Source organism: Anas platyrhynchos, chromosome 10 (assembly GCF_047663525.1).
Source record: "Anas platyrhynchos isolate ZD024472 breed Pekin duck chromosome 10, IASCAAS_PekinDuck_T2T, whole genome shotgun sequence".
In the NCBI taxonomy this organism is placed as follows: Eukaryota; Metazoa; Chordata; class Aves; order Anseriformes; family Anatidae; genus Anas; species Anas platyrhynchos.
The window spans coordinates 14072802-14091177 of NC_092596.1; the positions used below are offsets into that span (position 1 = coordinate 14072802).

General features: G+C 51.9%; 1 long non-coding RNA gene across 1 annotated transcript; it reads left to right on the forward strand.

Annotated features, from left to right (window-relative positions):
• The first annotated feature begins 4287 nt into the window (after nt 1–4287).
• LOC106016440 (uncharacterized) lies at nt 4288–11134 on the forward strand. Its single transcript, XR_001189158.3, has 2 exons — nt 4288–4747; nt 5534–11134. It is a non-coding gene; the product is annotated as an uncharacterized lncRNA (long non-coding RNA).
• Nucleotides 11135–18376: the final 7242 nt, after the last annotated feature.

Consider the following 18376-nt stretch of genomic DNA (forward strand, 5'->3'; position numbering starts at 1 on the left):
ATGCTCAATGATCAAAGAGGTGAGGACTTATACTTTGATGGATTTTAAGTATGCTTAACTAAAATCTTGTAATCACTTTAAAAACAAAATAGCTTGGGTCCTGCATTTGCCTGGCATAAAATAATAATAATAATAATAATAATAATAATAATAATAATAATAATAATAATAATAATAATAATAATAATAATAATAAAAGACTAGCTAGGTGGTGGATAGTATTTATACAGCTATATTTGTGACAGGAAATTTGTGACTGAGAACTGAGACAACTGAGGATGAATTTTCTATGATGGATGAAAGATACTGATGGTGATTTTTTCAGACATGTTCCTGGTCAATTAGAATTTTCAGCATTTGTTTGTAATATACTTCCTTATAACTCTAGGATAAACTTAGCTGATGTTTGCATGCTTCAACCACTTCCATTAAAGTGAACCCATTCCTTGGGTCAGAATAATACTGCTCAACCTCTGCTTTAGTGTTAATGCACTGGATTGCATGGAAAATGGGTACCTCAGTTGCTATGATTCATTACAAGCAGTTGGATATGCTGCTAAGGGGCTACTCCAGTTTGTATTTGCTAAAGTTTCCATAAATTGCATTTGAATGTCTCTTATTCATGCTCCACGAAGCCATGGTGGAGGGGAACAATGCAGATGTACGAAGAGGCTGAGATCATTCCTCCTGACTCAGTTTGTACTGCGTGTGGTTGCCAAGAAGTTACAGTAAAGCTGTTTCTTGGAAAAAAAGGTTGCCTTGAGGTCCCTAGACAATATGCTGTTATGCTGTTGCATTTTTTATGTACATTACAAAATGGAAGGTTGACGCTGTATTTATACACAGGTGAACATAACATTTGCCAAAGGTCATTCAGTAAGTCCATGGCAAAGGAGAGAGTACAGCTCTGCTCTTCTGAGCCCTGTTCCAGTCCTCCATCCACAAGGCAATATTCCCCTTATGGTTGGATGTAGTAATTACCTAAGCTTTCAATCATAAGTTCTGCATAATTTAATGTTAGTGCTTGATACTGACTATAAAGGTGAGATTGGCTCATTGTGCCTCTTTCCAGTCCTTCTAATAGGAAATGAGAATGTGCCACACTGGTATTCATGTCCTGTTTTTCCCCCATATCTTTTTTTAACCTGGGTACATTTCATCTGCATTCAGGAGACAAAATTCTCAAAGGTACATATGTTTTATAAGAAAGTTGGCTGCTGAATACAAATACAAGGGAGGGAAATACAATTTAGTTCTGCCTAAAGCAAAGTTCTTGAGTATTTTGTGGTTTGTATTTTTCTTTTGTCTGTTGGCCAGTCACTCTACATCCATATTCCAGGCTACAATAGATCATCCTCACCAGTCCATGGGAGGAAAGGGACGAGTTGGTGACATAGCTGGATAAGGACAATATTACAGGGCAAGGCATGCTAGAGGGGAACGCTAAAACTAGTGTTAGGGTATCCAAACACAGGGGAAAAGCTCATGAGAAGCCAGGCTTCATATTTTCTAGTGTTCAAAAGGACAAACTATTGTGCTTTCAAGACAGTAGAAACATCTGCCCAGAGATGTGCAGGTTGCTGTTCTGATCAAGTCAACTGCCATCACCACCTGAAGATCCTCTTGTGTTCTTACTTTCTTTTCATCAAGGAGATGGAGGCCACCCTAGAAAAAAAATAAAAATAAATAAATAAATAATAATAATCTGCAGATCATCCCAAGATGAAGGTGGTCAAAGGGACATGCAAGCTAACTTTCCCAGAAAACTGGGAGGTACAGCTGGCTACAAGAGAGTTAACTTTTTTGCAAGTGCTTGAAGGCAATTTTGCTTTGCTGAACTAGCTCTGGTAGAAATGCTTTTGAAGGGGATACAAAACCCCCTTTGCCTCTGAACATCAAAGCTATTGCCTAAGTACCACTCCAACACCTGCAGGCATCTTAATTAATCAAAATTATGAGCCCAGTTAAACAACCCAGCCATTAAGCCCCAGCCATTAAGCATCATCAAGCTTTATTTGGTTCCCTAAGAAACATCTTGATTAAATGCATTGCAGTTAACTAGAGGGTACTGTAGCTGTGGAAATGAGATAGAGGCTGTTTACAGTAGCATTCCGATAAACTGCAGGTTGTTGGATTGCCTCGGTCATGCATTGTGTCCTCCAGTTGTGGTGGCAGAGTCACTGCTCCCACTTTGACTTGTTCCTGCCTTCCATCTGAACCATGGTGTTGTGCTAAAGCACAATGCCCGGCTTGCTCTGTTTCTCTTCTCCTCACATTCCCTTTTGCCTACATGTTGAGCTGTTGAATTTAGATTTTTCCCTGAAACGTGCAGACTAGCTTCTGGACTGTTCTCATTCCTATCATTCTCCAGGTAGCAGCATGCTATAGGCCTTGTATTTGTTTTAAAAGGAGAACTCCTTCATATTTTTGCTGTTCAGCATAAAGTTTGTATCCAGACTTTATACATATATCTTCCATTGTGTGAAGCACTTTTATTGGTATCTGCTTCCCACCAGATAAAGGTTATCCGAAACAGCCAAGCTGGATCTAATAACTAACTCGGTATACAGACAGATCTCTCGCTGCCCTACAGCATATGGAGAAAGTAAGGCGACAAGATCAGCATCACTTCTGTCTTTCCCATCTAGCCTTGGCCCCCAGTGCTGTGTGCGTGCCGGGGCTCCTGGGGGCAGAACGAGCTTCCCAGCACCCCTCGCAGGAGGGACGCAAATACACAAAGGAAACCCTCAGTGAACTACTGTCCCCAGGACATCCCAGATTGTCTCGCTCAGGCAGCAGGGGACTGCTTTTAGCAGTACCTACTGCGGATATTTGGCAGCCTGAGCTGCTGCGTATACAGCAAGGCAGCCTGATGGCAGGAGCACGCAGCAGCACCAAGACATGCAGGCAGTGGCTCGACAGTGGGCTTGCACAACCATTGCCCATGCACCGTCTCACATCAGAGGGTGCCTTTGGGCCTGCTGCTGGTGGCAGACCTTTACCCTCTTCTCCGTGCTGCCTGCAGCTTGGATTTACCCTTATTCTCTGGGATCTCCTTCAGGAGCTGCTGCCACGTCACTGTGCTGTCTTCTTGGTCCCAGGGAAGGTGCCTGGAACCTGCTGTGGGTGGCTTGTTTCTGTCCTGTAATCTGCACGAACAGGGGACAACTTCTCTGTTTGTCCCTCTTCACTCATTCTATCCCCTTCAGGCAGATTTTGCATTCAGATCGTGATGCCAAGCAGCCCCATTTCCCCTTTCCCTCGCAGTTATTTGTTCCAGTCTCATTTCAGGGGACTGATCTCCCCTAAGTGCTTCACCTCACTTCCCCCAGTTTGTCCCACATTCAGACATGTCTCACCCATCTCCTCAAGGGTGGCATTCGGCACATCGGCGCCTGGCTGGACGTGCCAGATGTTGGCAAAGTGCCTGACCCACTTCTCCTCGCCCAGCCTAATGCAGGGCTGAAGCTTTGCTCTGTCTGCTCCACGTGCATGGAAGGGCACTAGGGGCAGAACCCAAAGTGCATTGGGAAGTTATATTGAAGGTCTGAGGCTGCAGGCCAAGGCAGAGCTGTGCAAGGAGCCTGGGCAAAGTGGGAAGGGGCCCCTCTAACAGACAAACCCAGCGTGGGTCTGTTCCTCCAGCACAGCCAGCCCCACACCACCCTGGTGCAAACAGCGAGCCCATCCAGAAACAGCCAGAATCGTTCCGCATTTCAGCCTTTCCCAAAGCCTGAAAGTTTCTTTGTGCTTCCTGATACATCTCTGTGTGTCCCAGCAGGGTACTTAAAGAAGTTTTTGAGATCCAGCCCACGGCAACAGTGACACAGACAACACAGGAACGCCTTTGGTTTTGGAATATTTCTCTCAATCCAATGAAATCTTTGACCACTTTGGCCTTTCTCAACTCAAGGTCTCCTTTTCATCTCTTTCCTGTCTTCATGCACTCGTTTCTGAAGAGAAGATCATAGGAATTTACCAGTACGCTCGCTGATGCTGTCCACCTACAATCCTCGGAGACCATCTCTCGTTAATTATTAGCCTCCTTTGTGGATCCCAGCAGCCTGTCAGCTCGCTTCTGATGTTGATCAGTATTTTTTTTAATCCAAGTTATTTTAACTTGGTGGTATCACAACCCAGCAAAGGTTGCTAAGGCAGCTCACTTGCATTGGGCCGCCTGTCTCCTGCAGCTGCAAGGCAGAGAAGAAAATTCTTCTGGAAAGTTCTTTACCCATTGGAAAGCTGCATAAAAAGGGGTGGGATAGGAATGGGGATGGATAACAGCGGATTTGGTTAAATTTTAAGGAGATGACGCCTTTTTCTCAGGCTGGGGGTGCAGGCGATGGGTTCTCCTGAACAGCAACTTTCTTCCCCAAGGACTCGGGTTCCTGCAGCTTTATCCCTCAGGCAGAGCCCCAGGTGTTGAGGCAAGCAGGCAAATACATAAAGGGGAGGCAGGGGTTGTCTTCACCTGGGACAGCCAGCTCTGCCTGGTCTCACCTGAGCTGATTTCAGGTACCTGGGAGTCAAAGGGCCCCAGCTGGGGGGTTAAATGAGTGTAGAGTGAGCAGGGAAAGTCTGTGCTGTGTTCATGGGCGGAAAAAACAAAGGGGGTATGACTGCTGTGCAAGGAGCAGTAAGGTGGCTGGAAGATATGTGATTTGTCTTGGTTTTGGGGCTGTCTGCATTGTGCCCGGGTGATTCAAGAAGTAATTGGGTGATGGCCGATGTGGGAAGCTCTGACAAGGTGAGCAATGTTCCTGGTTTTGTTCTGGGTCGTGGGCATTGCGAGAAGGTTTGAGTGTCAGTGTGATTTAGCAGGCTGTGTGGCTTCTGGTGGCCCCAAGAAAACACTGAGTGTGCCACCAAGCACCACCCTCATCGTGATTTGCCTTTAGTACCTCGCCACCTGGCCTGGATGCTGGGCAAAAGCATGGTAGGGAGGAAAGGGAAACTATTGAGGTTCCTTAAAATCACTATGCTGAAGGGAAAGGTCGAAGCAGACAGAGCTCAGGACAGATTAAGTACCTCTGTTAGAGTGTCACCAGCCCTAGAAATACTGGGCCAAGAGAAGCTGTGGGAAGGGAAGTGTGCTTGGAATAGCTATGAGGTCTCCAAGAGGAGCTGAGAGCTAAGGTTGCACAGATCTATTGAGCCGGGAACCCTGCCTCGCTCCAGGGTCAGCCCAAGGTGGCACACAGCAATTACTTTCATCAGCATGAGAAGAAAGGAGAAGCGGTGCGGGAGGAGGGGGAAACGTGGCTGCAGACCACAAACCCTCGCAGATGCAGCCTGACTTTGTGCCGTCCTTGCTGCGGCTGTTTCAGGGTAGGCAGAGTTAGTGCGTGAAGTGTGTGGTGCCAGCCGCCGCGCTGCAACGCTGAGTGCCACCTCTGCTGCAAGGACCACGTGTGTGTGCCTTCTTGCCTCCGTCCTTTTCCCCATTTAGAGCATGTTTTAGTTGTATCTAATTAAAAATAAATAATACTAATCTAAGATAAATGATGAGACTAGGGTTGTTCTTATCCTGCAGCAAGGTGCTGCCTCCAGGCCAGGATGTCTCCTGGATGAAGAGCCAGGGTTTCATCATCCAGAAGGTTGTCTGGAGCAGCACTCAGATAAGAGAGATGAAGTTGATCAACTGTTTGCTGTGCTGTGGGTCCTGAATGAGAACACCCTGTCTCTGCTGTTCTCTGGAACTGTGAATTCCCCAGCTTATGCTCCGTGGGCTTAAATAAGACCTCTGCTTCTATTTGGAAGTAGGTTTTTTTGTTTTCTTGAATAAAACATCTTCTCCGATGCTGTTGCCCCTCCCCAGGCCATAGTCAAGCAGCATCTCAGGCTAGTTCCTTAAATCAAGAGAACTGTTTATGTCCTTGGAGGCTGGAATAATAACAGCTGAAGAAAGCCATGAGACGCAGGAGGAATTCATTTGTAAGTTAATGAAGGCTGTGCAGTGCAGCGGAAGGATGGTCGGGGATGTTCCTGGGCAGCATTTACCAAGCTAGATTTCTTTCTGTTGGCATTGTTCTCCCTTGAAGCATTGTGGACCAGCTTAAATACCACTTATGTATGAGTTTATTATAGTTTTCCTTCTTCCAAAGATGTGCTCTGTGTAACAGCCAGTGTCCAGCATTGTGGCAAAAATGGAGGAAAGCTCTCAAAAGAGAGAACCTACTTGCTGGTTACATGCCTGTTAAAATAGAGAAGGAAAAAAAAAGGATGCTTGAGTGGACAAAGTGTTGCTGCTCGAGTTGGTGAGGCTTGGGGCTGTTCAGCAGCTGAAGCCAGCCCTTTGCCTCCTCTCTCAGCACCTGGCCCAGGAGATCGGGCAGCAGCCTGCTGGCAGGGGGGCTCCGGGAAAGCAGCTTGTTCCTTGTCCTGCAGTCAGCTGCTGGCAGCAGGGCTGACAGCTGATGGTCGGTGTGCCTTCTGGGCTGCGGAAGCCTTTCCAAGTGCAAATGGGCTTGTTTCATATCAGCCAGTGAATAGCTGCCCAACAGTAAATTGGGCTTTGCAAATAAATTGATTCTTTTCACCCCTTCCGGACCAGCAGCACAACTGGAAAATTCAGCTTGGATCAAAGAGAGGAGATAAAGACTCTGAGTCCTTTCTGTGCCCAGAGGAACTTTCTGTTGTTTCCCTCTACTTGCAATCCATCATTCAGTCTGAGGCAAAATCAACCGGTCTGGGGTTTCTTCAAGAAAAAACAAGGGAATTTGAAGCCTGCATTCTTGAAGCCAGCAGCGCCTGCTTTTCCACCAGCCAGTGTGTGCTTTGGAGGTGCTCTCCTGGTGGGAAAATGGGATCCTGGAGGGAACAAACGCTGAGGTTCTGCCTGGGCACTGGGGTGGTCAGAGCAGGCCAGCGGTGGCGTATTACAGCGCTGCTTCTGCTGTGAGTCAGAAGCAGACTCGTCACCGTCATGTGGCTTTCCAGTCACAAGGACGTGTTTGTCCTCTCTCACGCTTACACTGCTGTGGCTCTTGAAGGAGCCTGAACTCGGTTCCATGACTTACTCTGCAGCAAGACCTTCGCTATCCAAAGGAGCAGACCTGCTTCTGTGTTCTCTTTCTGCCTCTTACCAGCTTAGGTTTTAGATCTCCAACCCTTAGATGCAGGAGAACCTAACGCAGACCTTGGTGGCCAGAGCTCTCCTGCAGAAGCAGGCTGCAGCTGTAGTCCCTGTGGATCTTGATCCATGATAGAGCCAGAACCTGTGCCCTGCCTTCCCCTGATGTAGGAGCACAAGTGGGTTTCTTTTCCATCTAGTTGCTTCTTGACATGCAGGGTGTAAAAACATAAATCCAGCTAATGCTGATAGAGGCGTAGAGGTCTCATAGTAATTAAACACCAAGCTCAGAAGTTACCGAGAGTGGGAGGGGAAAGGAGCTGCAAACAGCATAATCGTATCAGCTGCCTTTTTTAAGAAATTCTGCCAAAACAAATTAAATTGCTTAGAGAGCTCTGGGAGTGGGGAAACAAGACTGAAATTGCTTGGGGAGAGGAGATGGGCAGATCCGTGGTACAAGAACAGAGCAGTGGTCCCAGGTCAGGGTAGCTGGAGGTGATGTGTGTGATGCTCGCAGTGACTTAGCAGACCTGAATGTGCTGCTACAAAAAAAAACATGTTGTCAGCCCTCCCATTCCCAGCACCAGAGGCTGCATGATGAATTTGGGCACCTATATCTCTAAATTGTCTGCGAGCACAACTGTAAGCTGTAGTTTTTGTTTGGTTACTCCCTGCTCTCCCATGGCTAACCACCTGCCTGAGCCTCGAGGGATGGACACACAGCCAGCAGCCGGGGCAACAACGGGAAATTCTGGCTTTTATGCTCTCACCAGTACCCTTTGTTTTGGGGGAAGGGAGGTTAGTGGGATGGCTTGGACCAAGCTTGAGGCAGCTACCTTGGATGTTCTTCCTCAGAGCTGTGCTGGCAGGGCAATTCTGCTGTGCTTGCAGCCTCCCAAGGCGCAGCTACACCTCGTACTACAAATGTGGCATCCTAAAGCATGTTTTTTTTTATTTTTGTCCCTGTTTTACGTTCCTGAGATCTGGGCTCCCGAATTCTGGCCTGACACTTGCTGCAGGCTCCTTCAGGTTGCTAAGGGAGGCAGAAATTCCTCCAGAAGCCTTAGCTGCCCATTCGCTGCTGCCGTCTGAGCTCTGAAGCAGCGCTGGATTAAGATAACGGCTCGCTGGGCAGAGACCAGGGCTGCCGCCTCGACGCAACGCCAGGCAGGCTGCGAGCTTTCAATAAAAAGTAATTAATGGTAGAGCAGACTCCGGCAATCCTGCAGAGCCCCTTCTATTTCTGTTACCAAGTCAGGCTTCTAAAGGCAACAGGATCACAATGGCTTGACTTTCTTCTCTGGCCAAATAAGAAAGAGCACTTAATTCAGTGGCCTCGCATTTATCTCCTGCCCTTCATTAGCACCATCTGTCTCCCTTTGCCTGCTAAAAGGCTACCGTGCCTATCCTCACGGCCGGGACAATACAAATATCGCTCAATTAGAGCAATGCTCCAAACACGATTATTCAATTGCAATGTTAATTGAATTATTTGAGTTTAATTATTCCATTAGGAATTCTGTCAGTGCAGACGAAGTTGCTCGCTTTCTCTCCGGGCTAGCGGCACAATGCAGCATCTGGCCATTCGGGGACGGGCGGCTTCTGCTCGGCTTCAGACAGCCCTAATTAGGCTGGGGAAAGTCTGGCGCCGCTCAGAAATGATGCTCTCAAGTTCAGGGACAGGTGTTGAGGCTGCAGGGACCCTCTTGACTCAATGAGTTTCCAGGCGCAGAAATATTTGCAAGCAGAGAACAGTGGCTGTTTACGCAGAAATAATTTTGCTGGAGAGCTGGTGTCAAAAATACTTGTGAGGGATTTGTGAGTGAAGCAATCCTTCCTGAGAAGAGCTGTGTGGCAGAAGCCAGCAGGGCTAGCAGCACAACACGAGCACGTAGTGAAGTTCATACGGCCAGCAATGCAGTTTCGAAGGGCCACGTTTGTTCCTGAGCTGCTCCAGGAGATGCAGGGTGGGAAGAGCTGGGATTAACGAGACATGGACCTGTCAGCCCTTAACCCCTTTGGTGGGCCCAAGGCATTGGCATGCAGTGCACTGGAAGCTGCTTTCCTGCCTCCTTGAGGCAAGGGCAACCGCTGCCTCTGATCTCACATCCCAACACCCTGCGGTTGTGTCACTGTTTTTGCTTTTTCTCAAGAAAAAGATCATCAGGAGCCCTTGATTCGTGGGTCATGTCATGACTAAGAAGGGTACTTAAAAATCTCCTTACCCGTCCATTCAACCACAAAAGCCTCCTTGGCTCCTTGTAAGAACAGCAGCATCCGTTTAGAGCTCTGACAGCAGTGGAGATAACCCCATCCATCCCAGCAGGACCTCTTCACCCTCTTACAGCCCAAGTCCCGCTAACGCTTGTGCTCTGCAGCAGCCCAGGACTAGCACAGACAGCCCCGGGCTTGGTGCTTGATGCCTGCACTGCACTCAGTAAACGTGTTTAGCATCTGCGCTGTGCTAAAGGTGCTGTCCCCTAAAGGGTGGACGTCACTGGAGGATGGGGTGCACATCCTGCAGAGTAACTGTGCAGAATTGCAAAAACAGCTCCTAAAAAGCCTCCAGAGATGAGTGATCCTGACGGCTGCTCCCCGTGTCTCAGGCTTTGCACCCCCCTGGTGTAGCTGCAGAGCACTGGGTAGCTCGCTGCTCCAGGCGCACCCGGTCCATTGCGTCGCGCTGGTTGTTTGAATTTCCCAGGCTGATTTTTGTGTTAATTTCCATATTCTCCAACATTACTCTTACGGGCTTTCTCCATCATCTCCATCTACATGCCCTTGTGTATACACATGAGTGCCTTTCTGCATCTCCAACCCGCAGCCTCATCTCTGTTTGAGATGTTCCCCTATCAGCATTATCTCCAAAGCACTGCCTCTTTCCAATTTAACAGGGAATTGGATTTCTGCAGCCCGCAGTATCTCGGCATCTCTCCTCTCTGCACCCTCTCTGTTTTCCTGCCCGCTCTCCAGGATGTCTCTGCCATTCTGGCAGTGCCTCCTTATTTCATTTCAGGCAGATTCGGTCTGTGAAGCTCAAGCTTTCAAAGCCACTTCAGTGCCAGCAGGTGCACCAAGGCATCAGCTGGGGCTTTTCGGATGCACCTACAGTATCCCTGTGCTGCAGCTTGCTGCCTGTTCCCGTGGCAAAATGGAATGGATCCATGGGGAAAGCAATAGCTTGGCACGGGGAGCCTTCATCCAGCACCATCCTCTGCCTCAGGCTCTGGGTAGCCCTGGGAGCCCTACCTCCTGCTTGAAACTGGAGGGATAAGGGGGGCTCCAAATATCACCAGGGTCCTGGATCCTGCAAGCTGCACACAGCCAGCCCCGTGCTGGTGGGGTTTGTGGATGTGCTCTCACCACCAGGAGCACAAGGCAGGGGCACATGTGTACCGAGGAGGAGCCACCTCCCGTCCCCTGCCTGTGCCAGGGTGGGTTTGCCATAAATCCGTGCCCATTTACGTCACGGGCGTTCGGAGCCAAACCCTAAGGGTATTGGAAAGTGGCCTTCAGATGCGTAATTTTGTTCTTTAGGCTCTGACTCCTCATTTAATATTTCACAATCTTGGCAAGGCACTGCCGTGCCAGAGACACCCACAGAGGCCGGCTGGAGGTTCAGCAATTGACATTTACATTATTACGATGGGGCTCCAGAGCTCACGCTCGGCGAGGAGAACAGGACTGTTCCTTCCCTCTCGCTGGAAACACAGCGTCTGCAAAAGCTCTCGGCGCTGGCTCCGAGCTCCAGTCCAGCTGGTGGATACAGATTTCAGGCAGGAGTTAGGACAGCGCTGCATTTGAAAACCTTGCCCGAGGTTTTCTTTAAATGGAAGTCTGGACTGGGGTAAAACCATCAAGAAATGTGTGGGCCCTCGATAAGTGTGCTCCTGAGCCAGATGATCCTGTTCGGAAGCACTTCCAGATCCTCTACAGACACCGGTTTAAATAATTGCCCTTCAGTTTGGAAATACTGGCTCTTCTTTTGTATCAAGTAGCACGTAACGTCACCGTTACCAAAGCAAGTGGGATAAAACTGCTTTCCTCATCTCTCCAGGTGTTGACTCAATGCGTTTGGCAGCGTCCGCAGCCTGATCAATCTTCCCCTCTCACAGACAGGCACTTCCTTCTGCTGATGGCAGGGCAGAGCCTCCACAAGCACCGGGAGGGGACGGGAGAGGAGGCAGTTCCGAATTATCCGGGGGCTGAATCCCTCCAGAGCAGGGCTAAAACCTCTGCCTCCTGCAGAACAGGCCTGGCAGGGATCTGGAGATCTGGCACGTGTACCACACGAGCCCCGAGCTGTCTCACCCCACGTTAAGGAGCCATCCCTTTGTGGCAGCTGACGAATTGTCAAGGAGAGGGCACTGCTGGGCTGGCAGGAGGGCCGTCCCTTGCTGCTCCTCTTCGCTCTCCTGCTTTATGAGCTCGCGGCCTCCAGACCCACGGGTGGGCTGCAGGATCAGCAGGAGGAGGCTCAAACCGCAGGTGGACACCTTCGCTCACCCCAGGCTGCAGGAGTCCCTCCGGCACGTGGCAGAAGTGCACAGCATCCCCCCGTGCTCATCGGTGCCTAACCAGCACGGCTGTCCCATCAGCTGAGGGCACGGGGACGGTCCCCAGTGACCCCACAGAGTATGGGGGTGCTTCGAAGGCTGCTGTGCCCCTCTGCTGACTCTGACGTGAGCCTTCCTCACCCTTTGAGGCACAAACACTGCTCCCAGCTGGGGGTCAGGCTGCCGGCACAGCATTTCTGGCCTCAGCACTCTCTCCCTCGTGCCTCGCTGCTGCCCCTCCTGCAGGCTGGCTGGGCTGTGTGCTGAGCGAGATGGGAACAAATCTTCCTCTCCAATTAGCGCTTTTCATGCGACTGCAGCCGGCTGCTCCCTCGGACGCCCAACCACCGAAGAGCGCTGGTGTTAGAGCCGCGGCAGGGGGAGCGTAATCTCCATTCATTGCTGTATTAGTGCTGTAACTGCTTCGCGCTGCAGCTACCTTTAATTACTGCCTCTGCTGGGGCTGGTTGTGCCTCTTTCGGCGGTCAGTTTGGAAGTCCTTGCTCCCAAACAATGAAAGCACTCGCTGTCACTTCTCTTTTAAATCAGAGCTAATATTTAGCTAAACCCTTGCATTCGGTCTGCTTCTCCGTGCCTGCACAGAGAAAAGCCGTGCGCTCATGTCAGCCACACAAGGGTTTGAAAGCTGCTCTCCAGCAGTGCCACCGCGCGCTGCTTTGGGATGGGCAGCGAGGAGGACGCCGTGGCTGCTGGCTCTGTCTTGCGGTGTGCTGTTAGGAGGCTTCCTTCGCTTTGCGCATCCTTGCAGAGAGAAAATGTCTTTGTTAGAGTGAAAATGTCTTTGTTACAGAGAGAAAATGTCTCCATGTGCGTGAAGTGGGCATGGCAGAGGCAGCTCGTACCCAGGGCTGGAGGGGACCGTATGGGCTGCTCCCCAAATGCTGGCTTTGGAAGAGGGGTGCTGCTCATCCAGGTAAGGCAAAGGAGCCAGGGCTGGTGTTCCTGTCCCTGTCGTGACACGGAGCATGGCTGCAGCATAAATCCCAGGGGGGAGTGTCAGTAAAACCCCTGCACTTGTGCAGCTCCGTTGCAATGTTAATCAGGCACCCTTGGAGGGAAGTGGAAGTCCCGAGGCAGAGGCAGCGGCAGAAGGAGCTGGCTGGGGGTCACCTTCCCTCCACACGTGTGAAAAGAGCCCCATTCCCTCCTCCCCAGGAGCCCAGCAAGGGGGCAACATCATCTCAGGACACCCAGGGAGCAGGAAACTTCTGGAAACCCCAGCCAGGAAGCAGGCTTGTTTGCAGCGCAATCATTATTCCCTGCGTTTAGCAGCAGCTGAAGGGAGCGGGAGCAGCCCTGGCAAGGCCCAGCCTGTTGTTTCTATTTACACACAGCCTCGGGAGCAGCGAGCACAGCAACAAGTCGTCCTCGGCAAACACGGGCTGTGCCAGCAGGAGCTGTGCTCCCGGCAGCCCTGCGGAGAGCGGGGAGCAGGCAGGGAAGCGGCCCTGCTCCCTCCTGCCAGCAACCCTCTGTTACCCCATCCACAGCAAAGCCACGGGCTGTGGAGGAGGGCAGGTGTTATAACAACACCCCTCAGTGCTTGCCAGGGGTGGAGGGAGATGAAATGCTCCCTTCTCCAGGCTGGGGGTTTCCAAATGGCGTGAAGGGAGCAGCGTGTGCTCTGGTCCTGGTGGCTGGGCGCTGGCAGCTGGCAGGGGAAGGGAATAATTGATTGCTTTCTCCCCGTGATCCAAAATGGTTTGGATGTCAGGCCATTCATTGCGGTGGCTGGAATACTAACACAATTCATTTGAGCTGCAGCCCCGCAAATGGGTGGCTTTACTAATGGCTAATCCGGGATGATGGATGGGCCGGGGGGATGCTGCTGCTGAGTAAGGAGAAGGCAGCGGGCAGGAGGGACAGGGACAGAGGGGACAGAGGGACAGGGAGAAGGGAGCGGGCAGAGGCAGCCCAGAGCACCCTGTCCATGATTTTTGATGGAATTTTGCCACCTGGTTTTGCCAGGCCTGGCAAAACAAAGGGTTAGCAGAGAGATGACAAGTCCTCTCCTCTCCCCACCCCTCCCTCCCTTCTTAAAAATTAGTTTTCAGTTTTTTGTTTTTTTAATTAAAAGTGCCCTGGGGGCTGCCAGCATTCTCAGGTAAATTAAAGGCAAAGCTGAACGAGAAGGAAAGAGCAGCAAGAAACAATCAGACCGGCAGTCCCAGGAGACAGCGGCCGTGCTAATTAGCAGCAGGCAGGGGCTGGCACCTTCCCGAGCACGTGCCCAAGCTGCAAGGGGGATTTTGGGCACCTGCTCCTGGCTCCGCAGCAGCACGTGGTGCTTGGGGAGCGCTGCTCCTGGTCTGGCCGGAGGAGAGGAGGAGACCTGGTGGGGTGGCTGTGAGCGAAGGGGACCCTTTGGGTGTGCTTTGGCTGCATCCCACCCCCAGCTGGCTCCCTGCGCATGGAGGGGCCGTGCTGGGCTCTCTCCCAGCACCTTTCCAGCCAAAAAGCAGCCTCCATGCACACACGCCTGTGAGCAGATTGATCTGAAATGGTGCCTCTCAGCTATCGATCACCTACTGATTAGCTCTCGGTATTCAGCCCGTAAATAAGATTAGGGTGTAAATCTAAAAAGGAAGCAGGCAGATGATAAGATTCTGCTCATTTACAATATGCTCAAAGAAGTTTTCCCCCTTCGCCCCCCTCCGGCTTTATTAAGAAGCCCAATGAAATACCCTGGGGACGAGAAGGAAGAGAGAGGAGTGATTCAAAGGGAACATCAAAAGGCATTTCCATCCCTGTCAGCACGGAGAGCACCAGGCTTGGAGCTGCTCCCAGCCCAGCACCACGGCTGCTCCGAACAGGGCAGCCCCGGCCAGCTCCTGGCCAGGACTTTGCCTCCTCCCTGCCTGAGAGACCCCCACCCGTGGGTTGTGTAAGGTCTGCAGCGAGCTGCTATTCTGATGGCAATCATTCTGGAGTGTCAGATCAGGAATTCAATGCCACAGTCTGTTCTCACTCCTTTCAGCCCGGCTCCGTAAAAGAGGAAAGCACAAATGCGTCGCAGCTAAAAATAATGCGCTCCTCTTCCTTCTCCACGCTGCTCCCCTGCTGTTTCGGGCTCCTAGCAGTGTCCTGGCTCTACCAGGACGAACCGAAGGAGGCTGTGGCTTCGTGGCAGGACATTTAAGAGTTATGCTCACCTTTGCCAGCACTGGAGGCATTTGTGGTGTCGAGCCGCAGAATAAACCCCAGCTCCTGGAGTCAGGGGAATTACTGAGAATTTTTAACCCTTGAGGAAGACTCTTTCCTTGGACAGCCCCAGGAGGTTTCTCCCTGTGCCTGAGCGGGGTTTTGGCAGCAGTGCCAGTGCGCCCACGGCGCCAGGCGCTGCCCACTGCGGCAGCAGGCGGCCCTGCTCCAGGATCCGGACTGCTAAATACCACGGGATCGACGTGAAAACCACCGCTTGTTCGTTTTTAAATACCAGCTCTTGGATTCCTATCCTCCGCTTCTAGGTGTCCATCCCCGAGCCTCCCCGGGTATTTATAAGATCTTGAAATTTAATCTGTAGAGAATATGTTAAAAATACAGTTCTTCATGCCGGTCTCTGGTTTCAGGGGCTGAATTCTGAAGGAAGGAACAAACATCACGAGACACACATGGTGAGATGGGGAAGACCCACAGAGTTTCACACAGGTGGGATCGTTGTGGTAGAAGCCCTGATCCATTTGGGAAAGTGACTGCCCTTGTGCTTTCACAGCCTTTGGATAGTTGCCCATTTCCCCCTTTTTGCCTCTGTTAAAGAGGAAAAAGCCTGCACAACCTTCAGGGTTTGTGCCTCCTGGGGAAAATTCAAAGGCATCTACGAATTCCCTCATGTGCTGTTCTAGCTGCTAAGGGTTGGGGCAGCCCCCGAGCCACAGCATCTCTGGCTCAAAGCCCCCAGATGTTTGAAGACACAGCTGAAGGTCCCTTCCTCTCCGTACATTTTCAAGCCCACCGCCTCATCCATGCTGGGGAACGAGCTGATTTCCAGCAGCCTGCCTGAGAGCACACCTGCTGCCCAAGGATCAGCTGTTACACGGCCCCGATGCTGCTGTGCTGGAGAGGTTTGGGAGAACGAGCTGCAGCTGCACCGCCCCAGCCAGAGCCAGCTCCTCCAGCTTGCAGATTGGCTCCAAATGCCGGCAAGAATTCACACCCATACAGAAAAAAAAAAAAAAAAAAAAAAAAAAAAAAAAAAAAAAAAAAAAAAAAAAAAAACACCAAAAAGGTGAAAAGACAGGGAAAAGTTATAAACAACTCCGAAAATGGCTGCTTAGAATAGAAAGAGGTGTGTAACCATGGCTTCGGCTCCGCAGTGCCTGCCTGACATGCAGATGCCTGCCACTGGCTCTGCTGGTGGAGCTGGAGCCTGAGGAAACCGCTCCGGCCCTGGGGCTGGGGGTGATGCTCAGATTGGGGACAGGGTTGGTGTGGCCCAGACGGTGTCCTCAGCGCAGGGGACAGCCCCTGTGCCAAGAGCAGGGATGGAGGTGCTCCTTGTGAAAGCACTGGGGCATGAATGACCCCAGCCCCGAGCTGCGGGCTCCGGCCAGAGCCTCTCCTGGGCTCCAGCTATGCAACGTGGAAGCCGTCCTCCTGGGGCAGGCAAAGGCCACCCCTGTCCCCAGCCGTGTCCCACACGTCCAGCTGCCACCAGCACTTCCACTCCTGCAGCGTCCCCGCTGTGGAGGGATTTACAGCACAGGCAGGGAACCGGAGTGCGAGCGCACGCCAGGAATGAGAATTCAATATCCGAATGCCGTCAGTTCCTTCCCCCAAATAAATCACGGCCTGACTCTAATTATTGTGCTTGCCTGGGTACACACCGGCTTAATACGGAAAATGAGTGTGGAGGATTTATTACCGCTGATCCTTGATCTTTCATTTTTGATATTAAAACATGTTTAATTCATTGCAACATAGATTAAAGTGAGGAGGGCCGCAGACAGGCGCTGGGCTCGCTCTGGGGGAATTTGGTGGCTGCGCTGCCCGCGTCGGGAGCTGGACAGTGCCTGCTGCTCCTCCCCTCCAAGCCGACTGCGAAGCCGGGGCCTGGCGAAATCGTATTTCATTTTGCCACCGCGCTTCCCCTGGCCGTGGATTTGTGGTTGTTTGGACAGCGGTACCAGAGAGGCAGCGTCATAAATACACGGTTTCTCCTGGACAGGCGGGTTGCTGCAGAGCTCGTAACCTCGTTAGATGCAACAGGAGATGGAAGTTCTGGAGGTTTTTAAGCTTTCCTAACCAAATGGCCATCCCTGCTGCTGTGAATCAGCTCTGGCTTTCAGAGCGAGTCTCCTCTGTGCTACAGGAGCCTGTGGGGCCTGGTTTGCATCAAATCTCCAACTATCGTGGAAGTGTTTCCAGCGGAGTCTGGGAGCGTTCTTAGGATCCTGAACATTTTTTGCTCATTTTTCTTCTCAAGACAGCAGTGCTGTGGGGTTCTGCAGGGCGACATCACCCCGGCCACTCACACGGGGCCCTCACTGGGAGCAGAGCACCCAGCAGAGCCTGGCAGGCAGGCACCAAGCCAGAAAGCCCACATGGAAACATCAACAGCCACCCTGAGGGCAAAGACACGTCCAAGGGCTCGAGGCGCTGTAGCAGGAGGCAGCTCCAGCAGGGTGGGCGCCCCCCCGACACCTCAGGATGCCCCGTGCCCCCCTGGCAGAGCTCTGGCAGCCCCCAGCTCCTGCCCCAGCTCTGTCCCCATGAGCCTAGGGCAGAGCCCGGGGGAGGAAAATTGAAGTTTGTGGCTCTTGCTCTGCTTCGGTGCCTTCTAGTCAATACCACGGCCCTCCGCAGTACGTATTTCATCTTTATGGAGCTCTGCCCCCGGCCGGAGCCCAGCGCCTGGGTGCGCAGCATCCAGCCGGGGCTTTGCAGCATCCAGACCCATCCACTGCCCTTCACCCCGTGTTCCTGGGGCCTTTTAAAGCACAGCTACGTGTGCCATCGCCCCCAGCAGCGTCTGACACCTGCAGCCCCCCCAGCCCTTCTCCATCCTGAGCCCCAGCCCCTGCTGTGCCCCCCGCCCAGCCCCATCCCTGCCCTGGCTTCCCCCGGTGCCTGCGTTTATTTGGGGTTGATTTGTGCTGCGTTCAGACGTTCTTGTTAGTACCGAAGGAAAGAGGTCTGCTGTGTGCCCACGGCCACTTTAGCAAGGCAGGCTGAGGGCGGTAAATAAGGTTTCACTTTATTACGATGCCTGAAAGATCTCAAACGAGACCGGCGAGCCGGCAGAGCTGCAGAGGTGTCCTCCGAGGGGCAATTGCCCAGCAGCAATCTGCCAGCCCGGTGCTTTGCTCTCGATTTATCTTTCTGCTGAGCCACGAGATGATTTCAAGCTCCTTGTCCTGCCTGGGGTGGCCATGGGCAATATCAGGGTCCTCTTTGCCATGACGGGCAGCAGAGCTGCTCCTGGGGGTCACAGCAGAGCCCCCAGCCCCTTCCGAGCCCTGTGACGAGCTCTGGGAGTGTCACAGCCCTCAGTGCTCAGCCACACAACGGGCTGTAAACTTCATATTTGGGGCTGGTGGTTCTGCACAGCACGTGTGAGCGGTTCTGGTGGCCCTGATAACAGCCAGGGCTGATCCCCACCGGGTGCTTGTCCTGGGGCACGAGGGGTGCTGGAGCCAGCCCCAAAGGCATGCTCTCCCTCCCATAGCATTAAGACAAGAGCAACACGCACCCAAGCCCTCGCAGAGCTTAATTCATCACTCTGAAAGGC